Raw genomic sequence first — 12803 nt, 5'->3', positions numbered from 1 at the left:
TCCCTAAGGTGAACATTAGGGTCTTCCATTGAGGAACCAGAATACTTAGGCAGTTGCCCTAGCAATTGAAACGGAATGGAGAAGTTGGCTTCATTAGGTGGAGTGAAAGCAATACATGAAGGTGATTCAGGGGGTGGTGGGGATGAAAGCATTCCTGAGTGCCATTGGAGCACCAACAAGAACTATATCACGGTCCGCAATTTTGTCTGACTCTAAATTGAAGATGAATGGGAAGGAAACGTCCTCCTCTTCTTCTGATCTAGGTGAAGAGTTTAAGATTGAATTGCTTAAAGATGATTCGAAATCTAAGGGTCCACTCGTGAAAGAGTTGTTTAAATCTTTAAGTGCTTGAATTCGATCTTTGAGCTCTTGTGTTCTCTTAGATGTTTCGGACATGTATAGTTCTTGTAACATGAAAATATAAAAGTTAGCATTGAAGAATACAAAATGAAGACATGAATCGTACCCTTCCTTGGTCATATAGACGGCACACTTATGGAAGACGCACGACAACTATGTTGTCATATTACAAAGTTTGTTCTTTTCGTTTACAAAGTTCATACAATTCACAAGTTCTTTTTGCTATTTCAATGATTGAATGATCGATTAATTCGAAGTTGTAAACCGAGGTGGACGTGGATCGGGTTGAAAGCTAAAAACAGAAAATAAAACCTAAACTAATATATACATGTGATTAACCAACTAACACAAAATACATTACCACAACAAATCATACAAAGCTAACGAAAATAGGATTCTAGTCCTCCCTTAAGAGTTATGCCAAGACACTATCATGAATAACTAAGGTTTGATCATGCAATTAGGATCCTAAGCAGTAACCTAAACACATAGACACTTAACATATTTGATTCATTCCAAGCGGTTATAATCGAAATCTAACATACTTATCCTACAATGCAACTTCAAAGCCACGCATATTGAATTCATTAAGCATGTCACCTACTTAACCAACAACCATGCAATTCCGAAAATCACATAGAAAAGATAAACATATTCATAGCACAAGTCATAAATCCAACAACCTAAATATCATGCTACAAGCATATACATAACACAGATACTCTTGAAATCAACTAAAATCATAGAACTACAAACATAAAATCGAAACTTTATATAATTTGAAACAAGTAACTATCTCATAGACAAAATCGAAACAAGTTTACAATGACCAAAACACATACACAACCAAGAACAAGAAAAACCAAAAACCGAAATAAACATAGAGAGAATCATGGTTACACTTTATCAATCAAGCGATCTCACAAGGTGTAGCCGTGGCTTTCCAAGGGGATGGAACCTCTTCACAAGCGTGCTTGAAGGCTAAGGATTGGTGGAGAATGGTGGAATCGGTTTTAGGATTTCTTGGATGGGTGAGTATGAAATTTGGTAGAGCTTTGGCTAGTATGTGCACAAGGTTAATGATGTTTTTCTGTGGAAATGAGGTGCTATATATAGAGTAAGAAACCCAAGGGAGGCTGGCCACAAAGTCTACAAAGTTGAAACCAAATTGGTTAAGGTTTCCTAGATTCGGCAGATTTGACTTTTGTCCCTTGTTTTGCCCATAACTTTCTCTAGAAAATAGATATTGAGATGATTCCAACTGACATTTTCAACTAGACTTCCCTAGCTTTTGCATCCATATATCATGTATTTCCTCAATCATTTTGAGCTGTCCAGGGGAGCCCGTCAAAATTGGACTACGAATCTTGACAGCATTTTGATTCTTGCATGGATTGGGCTTTTAAGTGCATATCTTCTTCTCTTTCCTTGTGGAACTAGGATTGCTTTCCTTCTACAACATGGATTTGTATTTCCTAATAAGAATAAGTACGTTAGAAACAAAGAAATACGAAAGGATGAATCCTACTCGAACAAGGAATCATTTCTCAATAAGGATTCTTAACACTTGGCACGATTTCATCATCAATTCACTTATATTTGATATAGCTCTACCTAGACAATTATTCATACAAAAGAAACTAAAACATACTAAATAAGAGGTAACAAAGAGTAACAATAGGGCATAAACGCATTAAGAATGTGACACTATAAACGCATTAAGAACGTCACACTTTATGCTCCTATCATGGACCAAAACCATATGCTCAACTCTTGTGATCATCTCCACAAACCAAGATTTGCTCATTTTAAGAATCATTAGGATCACTAAATAAGGTAAATTTTTAGGCTTAGTTAAAGGCATGGAATATCAAGGAATCACAAAGGTAATCTTATAGACTTAGCAGAGTAAACACCATCATTATGACATTACACACCATCAAGGGCCAAATATAACAAGTTGGGCCCAAACATCATTTCAACCACAAAGTAAATATGGACAAAGGTCAAATAAATATTTTTAGACCTTCAATTACAACTCAACTCCAATCGCAAATGGAAGACAACATATTTTTTTTCTTGTTTTTATGTTGCCGAATTCTATACATTTTTTTCTTTTCTTTTTCATTCATTTTTTTTTTCGGCATGCATAAAATCTCTTGTTCATATATATTTTTTCTCATGTCCTCCACCTCACACTTATTTCATATATCATCACAACATCATCTCAACAAAAGTTATGCTAAGTCTATAGGACAAGGTAGAGGTAACTATACTAAGCATGGAGATAACATAGGTGATGAAGAACATGCTCAATGTATGCTTAATTGAGGTTCAACTAAGGAGTCTCAAACAGGGCACATATAGGGATACATGGTTGTTTGGCTCAAGTGGTGGTATTCCTAGAAATGATCCATAAATCCAATCGATCACTCCAATCCTTCCTTGTTGGACCTACAGTTTTCTCCAGAATTCCCTTGATCTCTCTGTTGGACACTTCTGCCATGTCACTTGTCTGAGGATGATATGGTGTCGAAATCTTGTGGGTCACTCCATACTTCTTGAGCAATGCCTCAATTGTCCGGTTGTAGAAATGAGAACCTACATCACTTATCAAAACTCTTGGTACTCCAAACCTGCAACCACTTTTGAATCATTAGTCCTGGTGGCCTTTGCTTCCAGCCACTTCGACACATAATCAACAGCCAACAAGATATACATAAAACCTCTAGATGAAGGAAATGGACCCATGAAATCAATGCCCCACACATCAAAAATTTAAACAATTATGATAGGGGATAGTGGCATTTGATCTCGCTTACCAATATCACCAGTATGTTGACACCTATCACAAGAAATACAAAACAAGTATGCATCCTTTAAAAAAAATAGTAGGCCAATAGAAACCACATTCCAATACCTTCAAAGCTGTTCTACAGGCACAAAATGACCTCCACATGCCTCATTATGACAGAAATTAATAATCGACTTATGCTCATTCTCTGGGACACATCTCCTAATGACTTGATCACTACATTGTTTCCATAAATACGGTTCATCCCATATATAGTATCTAGCCATTTTCTTCAATTTAGCCTTATTAGCATGAGGAAGTGTATTAGGAAAGTTCTTAGTAACTAAATAATTGACAATATCTGCATACCAAGGCACACTTACCTCCATCCCAAAGAGTTGCTCATCTGGAAAATTCTCACGTAGTGGCTCTCTTTCCTCATTTCGCACGATCCTACTCAAATGATCAGCCACCACATTCTCACTTCCCTTCTTGTCTCGAATCTCAATGTCAAACTCTTGAATCAACAGTATCCACCGGATCAATCTGGGCTTAGCATCCTTATTAGTCATCAAATATCTTAAGGCTGCATGGTCAGAATACACAACAACTTTAGAATGCAAAAGATATGATCTAAATTTTTCTAAAGCAAAGATTACAACCAAAAGCTCATTTTCTGTAATTGAATAATTCATCTGGGCCTCATTAAGAGTCCTAGACGCATAGTAGATCACTACGGGTTTATTTTCTCTTTTTTGGCCCAACACTGCCCCAATTGCATAATCTGAAGCATCGCACATTAATTCGAAAGGGCAGGTTCCAATCCGAAGGACAAATGATGGGTGTACTAGTCAACAATTCCTTCAATTTCACAAACGCTTTTTCACATGCATCATCCCATATAAACGGGACCTCCTTCTGCAATAGGGTACACATAGGTCTCGTCACCATGGAAAAATCCTTCATGAATCTCCTATAAAATCCTGCAGGACCAAGGAAAGAACGAACCTTTCTCACAGTTGTGGGAAAGGGTAAGTGATGCACAATATCAACCTTATCCTTGTCTACCACATTACCCTTAGCAGATACAATATGTCCCAAAACTATACCTTGATTAACCATGATATAACATTTTTCCCAATTAAGCTCAAGGTTAGTTTCTACACACCTTCTTAATATTAACTCTAAGTTCTCTAAACATGCATCAAAGTCTATTCCATAAATACTAAAATCATCCATAAACACTAAAATCATCCATAAAGACCTCAATGATATTTTCGATAAAGTCAGAGAAAATAGCAAGCATACATCGCTGAAATATACCTGGTGCATTGCACAACCCAAAGGGCATGCGTCGATAGGCAAAAGTACCAAATGGACATGTAAATGTTGTCTTCTCCTGATCTACCGGATGAATGCATATTTGGTTGTAGCCACTATACCCATCTAGAAAACAAAAGAACTCGTGCCCAGCTAATCTCTCCAACATCTGGTCCAGGAACGGCAAAGGCATGTGATCCTTGCGTGTTGTAGCATTCAGCTTCCTATAATCAATGCACATCCTATGACCGGTCACCAACCTCTGGGGTACCAACTCATTCGCCTCATTTTTCACAACAGTTACCTCACTCTTCTTAGGCACAACTTGCCCTAGTGAAATCCACTGACTGTCCGAGATAGGATAGATCACTTTCACGAGAATTTTCATCATTAGTGGGTGCAATCTCCTCTGAGCATCACGTGTAGGCTTGGCGCCATCCTCCAATAATATCCTATGAACACAAGTTGTAGGGTTGATGCCCTTGATATCCGCCAAAGTCCATCCAATAGCTGTCTTGTTCCTCTTAAGCACATCAATCAATCTAGCTTCTTGCTGCTTACTCAGTGTTGACGACACAATAACTGGTAGAGTATCATACTTTCCAAGGTACACATACTTCAAATGATCTGGAAGCTCCTTCAAATCTAACTTTGGGGGCTGTACCACAGATGGTAACAATTTGTTAGTGGAAATGGGAATTGACCAGAAAGAGGGATACCTTCTGTACGGTTGAGCTTCAAGCTCACAAAGTATTTCAAAAATCTTGGGCTCAAGATCAGCACACTCCTCTCTTGGGACACGGTCCCCATGCTTGTCAAATTCGGCCCCTTGCTCTATAGTTAATTTCTATGCTTCCAACGTCTCTGACATAACCTGTGCAATAGAATCAACAACATCCACAGAAAAACACGAGTTAAGGTCAGAAACTGGGTACTTCATAGCCTCAAAAATGTTCAAGCTGATAACATCTCCATCGAATTCCATTGTTAAGCTCCCATTTGCTACATCGATGTATGTCCTAGCAGTTCTCAAGAACGGTCTCCCCAAAAGTGGTGGAGTTGTCTCCAAGGGTGATACCTCCATGTCTAGCACATAAAAATATGCAGAAAAATCAAGTGACTGACCTGCACAAGGACATCCTCAACATACCCCTTAGGGTACTTGTTAGATCGATCAGCTAATTGGATAATCACTAGTGATTGATAAATATTATAAGGCATGACATTTATCGAAGCACCTAGATCAAGCATAACATTTTCAAATAACATGTTACCAATTTTGCATGGGACAAAAAAACTTCCCGGGTCCTTCATCTTAGGGGGTAGCTTCCTATGGATAACAGCTGAAACTGTGTCATTCATGTTTACTACCTTCTCCTTGATCGTTTTGATTACTCGAGATCAATATTAACCATCTAAGCATCGTTAGTAGTATAAAACAAGAGGGTATCGTTCACAAACCGGGGATCCAACCAGGGCATAGAATCACAAATATTTAACAACGAATTCATAAGAGTTTGAAGATTTTGGGAAATATTTCGGATCAAACATAAAATAAACCTAAACTAATATATACATGTGATCAACCAAGCAACACATAAGCAATTACCAAACAAATCATACAAAGCTAACGAAAATCAGATTCTAGTCCTCCTTTAAGAGTCATGCCGAGACACTATCATGAATAACTAAGGTTGGATCATGCAATTAGGGTCCTAAGCAGTAACCTAAACACATAGACACTTAACATATTCGATTCATTCCAAGCGGTTCTAATCGAAATCTAACATACTTATCCTACCATGCAACTTCAAAGCCACGCATATTGAATTCATTAAGCATGTCACCTACTTAACCAACAATCATGCAATTCCGAAAATCACATAGAAAATAGAAACATATTCATGGCACAGGTCATAAATCCAACAACCTAAATATCATGCTACAAGCGTATACATAACACACAGATACTCTCGAAATCACACAAAGACATGTCACGTCATAAACTAAAATCATAGAACTACAAACCTAAAATCGAAACTTTATATAATTTGAAACAAGTAACTATCTCAGAGACAAAATCGAAACAAGTTTACAATGACCAAAATACATACACAACCAAGAACAAGAAAAACCAAAAACTGAAATAAACATAGAGAGAATCATGGTTACACTTTATCAATCAAGCGATCTCACAAGGTGTAGCCTGGCTTTCCAATGGGATGGAACCTCTTCACAAGCGTGCTTGAAGGCTAAGGATTGGTGGAGAATGGTGGAATTGGTTTTAGGATTTCATGGATGGGTGAGTAAGAAATTCGGTAGAGCTTTGGCTAGTATGTGCACAAGGTTGATGATGTTTTTCTGTGGCATTGAGGTGCTATATATAAAGGAAGAAACCCAAGGGAGGATGTCCACAAAATCCACAAAGTTGAAACCAAATTAGTGAGGTTTCCTAGATTCGGTAGATCTGACATTTGTCTGTTGTTGTGGCCATAAATTTCTCTAGAAAATAGATATTGAGATGATTCCAACTGGAAATTTCAACTAGACTTCCGTGGCTTTTCATCCATATATCATGCCGTTTTTCAATCATTTTGAGCTGTCCAGGGGAGCCCGTCAAAGTTGGATGATCTGCACTGCCAGAATTCTGATTTCTATAAGGATTGCATATGTTTTGCATTAATTGCATATCTTCTTCTTCCTTTAATGCTGATTTCTTTTGCACAAATTTCTTCATTTGAATTAGGGAGGCAGAAAAAGTCTTAATTGTTGCAGCCATGTTTCATTTTTCTTACATCTCTTCATTAAATTTACTGCATGCCTTCTTTGACTCTCTTGCCTCTTGTCATTTAATTTTCTGCATCCCTTCTTTGACATTCTTTGGTGTAGGGATTTATGGAGATTCTGTTACATATTTGTGATCTATATGTAGGAGAAACAAGGTCCCAAGTTTCCCTCATAGCCCTTGGATCAAAAGCAAATCAATGGCTGAGATAATTCCGCCGAGCTCACTGGACCTCCGAGTAATGATTTGGTCATATCTCCCTGTAGGAATAAGATATTGATTTGATTCTAAATCCTAAAGAAACTAAACTCACACAGATTTTTATCCATATAAGGTACGTTTTCTAACTCGATCAGAGCTATCCAGAGGACCCCATCGAAGTTGGGCTACGAATCTTGACAGCATTTTAATTCTTGCATGGATTGGGCTTTTAAGTGTATCTTCTTCTCTTTCCTTGTGGAACTAGGATTGTTTTCTTTCTCCAACGTGGATTTGTACTTCCTAATAAGAATAAGTACGTTAGAAACAAAGAAATAGGAAAGGATGAATCCTACTCGAACAAGGAATCATATCTCAACAAGGATTCTTAACACTTAGCACGATTTCATCATCAATTCACTCATAATTGATGTAAGCTCTACCTAGACACTTATTCATACAAAAGAAACTAAAACATACTAAAAAAGAGGTAACAAAGAGTAAGAATAGGGCATAATCACATTAAGAACGTCACACTTTGTGCTCCTATCACTTCGCATACTTGGGAATTTTCTTGATGCACTCCAACAATGGAAGGTTAACTTCCACCTTCCTAAAGACTTCCAACATCTCCTTATCTGATATATCCTTCTTGCTCTTTGCAAACCTAGAAGGGAAAGGTACACACGAAACATGATTAGTTTTAACTAAATCACTTGAGTTAGAAATTGTACCTTGGGGTGCACCATGGGACGGCACAAGCTCCTTCTTGGAGGTAGCTAGATCTTTCTCTAAGTCCATCTTCATCATTTCGTCACCCTCACTCTCAAGAACAACATCATGGGCCGTGTGGGCCTTCTTTGCAACACTAGGTCTCTCCTTTAGCTGGAGCCAACTCCTTGTCATGATAGCTTGGGCTTGCTCATTCCTTGGGTTTGGTATGACACCACTTGGCAGCTTCCCTTGCTCAGAAAAACGGCCCATGAAGTCCACTACCTGGCCCACATGTGTTTTCAACTCCGCAATATCCTTGATATTCGCTTGTTGACCCACCACCAAGGTTTGAGTCACAGTGTTCAACTGACTTTGCCCAGCAGCTAAAGATTTCAACATTTCATCATAGTTAGGAGTAGTAACCACGTTGAGGGGTGGAACATTGAGTAGTGGACCTTGTGGTCTAAACAAACCAGCCAGACAAGGCCCAAATTGTATAGCATTCTGATGTGGCCATAGTACATTTTCATTATTGGACCATCAAAAGTTAGGATGATCACGTAGGCCAGGATTATAGGTGTTTGAAAATGGATTGTACCTATGACCTCCTTGATAACCAAGGGCATCGACTTCCTCATACCCTCCACTAAAAGCAACTTGAGGACACTGATCCGGAGGGTGCCCCTCCGTACATATTCCACAGACTTGATCTCCACTAGTCTTCATGAAATGGCTCATCATCTTGGACAATTTGTCAACCTTGTCCTCTAGAGCAGAGTTCGAACTGGAGTTAGTCTCATGCACCTGCCGTGTAGCACTTGCAGATGTCCCAAACTGTTGGTTGTTCATTGCTCTTTTCTCCAAAAGATCTTTCGCCACTGCATTGCTCTTGTCCAAAAACGAACCACCAACAGTTTAATCAAGGAACTCTCTTTCCATTTGTAGCAGGTTCATAAAAGTACTGAAGCAATAGACCTTCCCTAATTCCATGAGCTGGACATGATGCTAGAAGAAACTTGAATCTCTCATAGTAGTTATAAAACGACTCATCTGGCCCTTGCTTTATACCAGTGATCTGCTTCCTCATGTGAGTAACTCTTGAAGATGGAAAATACTTAGATAGAAACTCTTGAGGCTGAATTCTTTTCAGGCGTGCACTAATCTCTTCGAACCAACCACTAATCTTGGACATTTATTAGCCTGAAAAGAACACATATAAGTAACTTTACAAAGTATGAAATACGAGTATAAATAAATATAAACTTCTTTCTGTCTTTCATATTTTTACAAATTTTCTTTTTCTTTTTCTTTCTTCAAAAACGTAACTCTTCTTTCATTCTTTTGTTGCGTTTCTTTTGTTTCTTATGTTTCGAAATGTACAAGTGTAAGAGTATCACTAAGTCTAATTGATTTTATTCACACACAATCCTAATTTTTAAGGTACGTGGAACATAGGAGCTAACTGTGCAATGGACTGAAACAGCCCCAGGTAAGGGTCTTGCTTTATCCGATATACCTTAAAGATTAGAATATCATTTTCTTTTGAAACTATACACATCTATTTATACAAAGTTATTTTCTAAGTTATAAAGCGAGGTAGACGTGCGGCCTAAGTACGTCGTCTAGACACAACTCATTCCTTTGTTTCAGAAGGCTTGATAGCTAGAATTAGAGATAGTCACAAGACATTACACATTTGTTGGACACTACGGGGGCCACAACCTCGAAAAAGATGCTTTCCTAATTGACTCGATCACCGAAATGTATATCAGCTTATGAGTGTTACGACCTGAATCTTTTACGATTCGTGGCGATAATAGTTTTATCTTTTACTCGGAACGAGAGTCGTACTAAGTGTGACGACTCTAACAGTTAACTTTTGGATGCGTTTTTAAATGGATTGGTTTTATATATATAAGAAGTGGAAAAAAAAAAAAGAGAGAAGAGGGGAGAACAGATCGAGCTCGACCGAGCTCCTCCCCGACCCCAAAGTATCGCCGTGCAAATCCGGTGATTTCTCTGCCTTCAGAGAAACTCCAGCCGGCATATCAGCCCCGTCTGACCACTTCCTCTTCGCCGCCCTCCCTACGGTCGTGGTTCTTCCTATCTCCAGCGGAAGAGTGAGAATCGAAGGAGAAACCGTCGACTCCCTCCGACGACATTTCAGCATTTTCCGGCATCTCCAGCCTCCGTTTGGCTCGTTTATGGTATCAATCTTCGCCTCCTCTTCGTTTTCTACAATTTGGTATAATTAGTTTTCGGATTTGATTGAGTTTTGACGATATTGGTATCTGGGTTACTCTGTTCTTCATGGTTGTACTGTTCATCACCGTTCTTCGGTACCGAGGGCTCTCTCGGCTCGATTCCGGCCCCCTTGGCATGCTGTGGACTGAGTTGATCATTGGTGCATGCTGCTGCACTCTGCCTTACTAAGTTCTTCAATAAGGCTTCACCGAGTTTATTGATTATGCTTCTGCGAATTGGGAAAGGTTGCAGCATTTGACCTCTTGTTTTGGCATGTTGAAGCTTAACTGGTATTGTGGCGTTGTAATCGATCTCCAAGTCGAGTGGGGCTGAACTCCAGGAATTTAGCAAGCTAGGAGTACGTAGATTTCTTGGTCCTAGCTGGTTGAGTTTGATGAAGCTACTGGTGTGGGAGTGGCATCTGAATTTGGATTCAGTTCCTTCATAGCAAGGTCTTGAAGGTAAATTTTAAGCTCTGTGAAGTTTGGTAAATTCCTGTAAATAGGAATTGGTGAAATTTGCTTATCTGCTGCGAATTGGTTTTAGTTCCTAATTGAATTGTGAACTGTGAGTTAGCTATTCCTTATGTAAAGTTAATTGGATTAGTATATTTGTTTGGTGGAAGAATTAGACATAAAAACATTTGGGAAAGCAATGTCGTGAAAGTAAACTAAGGTTCTGCTAGAGATGTCGATCTCTGAGCATGGATATTGGTGGTGGATGTCATGAAAAGAATTGTTCAAATATATTTAGTGGCATTGTATGGATGGTCATGAGATTGTTGGCTAATCTGGGTGCCACTAGCATGTTAAGAATATTAATTTGGCTATTGCTGTAAATAAAAGATTGGGATATTGTGATTAAGTTGATTTGGAGCAGGGGATAATTGTTACCTGGGAATAAATATGTACATTTCCAGTGATCAATTTGGTTTGAAAAGTAAGGATTGGGCGCCCTTAGTAGTTTTGGGCACACCTGTGTAATAAAAATGGTTGCTTTGGTATTGATTAAATTTCCTTTAATTAAAGGACGGATATATGATTTAGTGTACTATTGTATAAAAGTGTGAACAAGAGTTAAGGCTTGGAATCAAGTAAGATTCTTGTATGAAACCATGATCAAGGTTTAAGAACTTGAGTTGGTTCTTGCATACATTGTTTGCTTATTTACCTTTAAGGTGAAATGGACATGGGTGTCCATAGTAATTTGGGTTAATTACTATCTGACCAATATTAAAGATAAAAGTAAATAATTGAGTATCTGTCGATGTTACATTATCGAATGGTATTAGTGAACTACGAATGGCTTGATCCCTTGTAAATGGTACGTAGGCAGCCCAATCAAGGTTTGGGTGCAGCCACAATTATTTTAGATTAGATTTCGGTTTCCTGACTTTAAATTGATTTTAGTGCGTAATTAGGTTAGTTTTGGGACGGGTCGTCTCAATGAGACTCTGAGATATAATTTTGTAAATTCTTGAACCAGGGTAATGAAAATAGTATTGCCTCTTACTCAGCTCGGAATAACTTTTTGTGTTACACTGGCCCCAAAGTGTTAATAAAAGCCGCCATCAACCCTAATTGACATTTGCAAGGTACAAATGGAGGGTTAAGTCTAATATTAACAAAATGGACTTTATCTATTCTGTTCACCTTATAACTTACAATAAACTAAGCATAAATAAACATTTAGCTTTCTTAAAAATTTAACTACGTGTAACAAGTATCTTATATGCATACTACTACAACAATGAAACAAATTACAACTTCTTAACAAACACAAACACTATCACATTTACAATATTTACGACTTCAACTTCTTTTTCTTTTTCTTTTTGTGTTACTGTTAACAGAAGTCCTATTTACGATTACTGTTCACAGAAACATATTAACCAAAATACAATTATACAATTCACAATATAGCACAAAATTAACACTTCAAAGCATTGAGAATTAATCATGTCACGACCACGAAATTTGAAATTTCGAGCATGAAACTCAAATTTCGTAGTCATGAAAAACACTAAAACAATCTCAATGAATCGAAATCATTTAAATGTCACAGCGGATCGTTTCTGAGTTCAAAATACAACTCAGTCAAAGCGATTATTACAAACCAAAATTTATAATTCAACATTATAACAAATGGAAATGTATAATCCTCACAAAATACTCACAAGAAATCCACACAAATCCTCACCACAAGATGGAAATAAATAACTTCAAGTCCTCTGAGAGGTTCGTCGATTTCCCCTAATCCACACATGCGGAGTTATCCCCTACACCATCGAATAAGTGCACCGGATTATAAACACAAACCGCTAAGCTTTGTAGCTCGTATGAGTAAAACAACAATATAACTCGCATATCAATATATACGAAAATCCAC

The sequence above is a fragment of the Argentina anserina genome, chromosome 4 (genome assembly GCF_933775445.1).
Source record: "Argentina anserina chromosome 4, drPotAnse1.1, whole genome shotgun sequence".
Classification (NCBI taxonomy): Eukaryota; Viridiplantae; Streptophyta; class Magnoliopsida; order Rosales; family Rosaceae; genus Argentina; species Argentina anserina.
Note: the sequence above shows the minus strand (reverse complement) of the source record.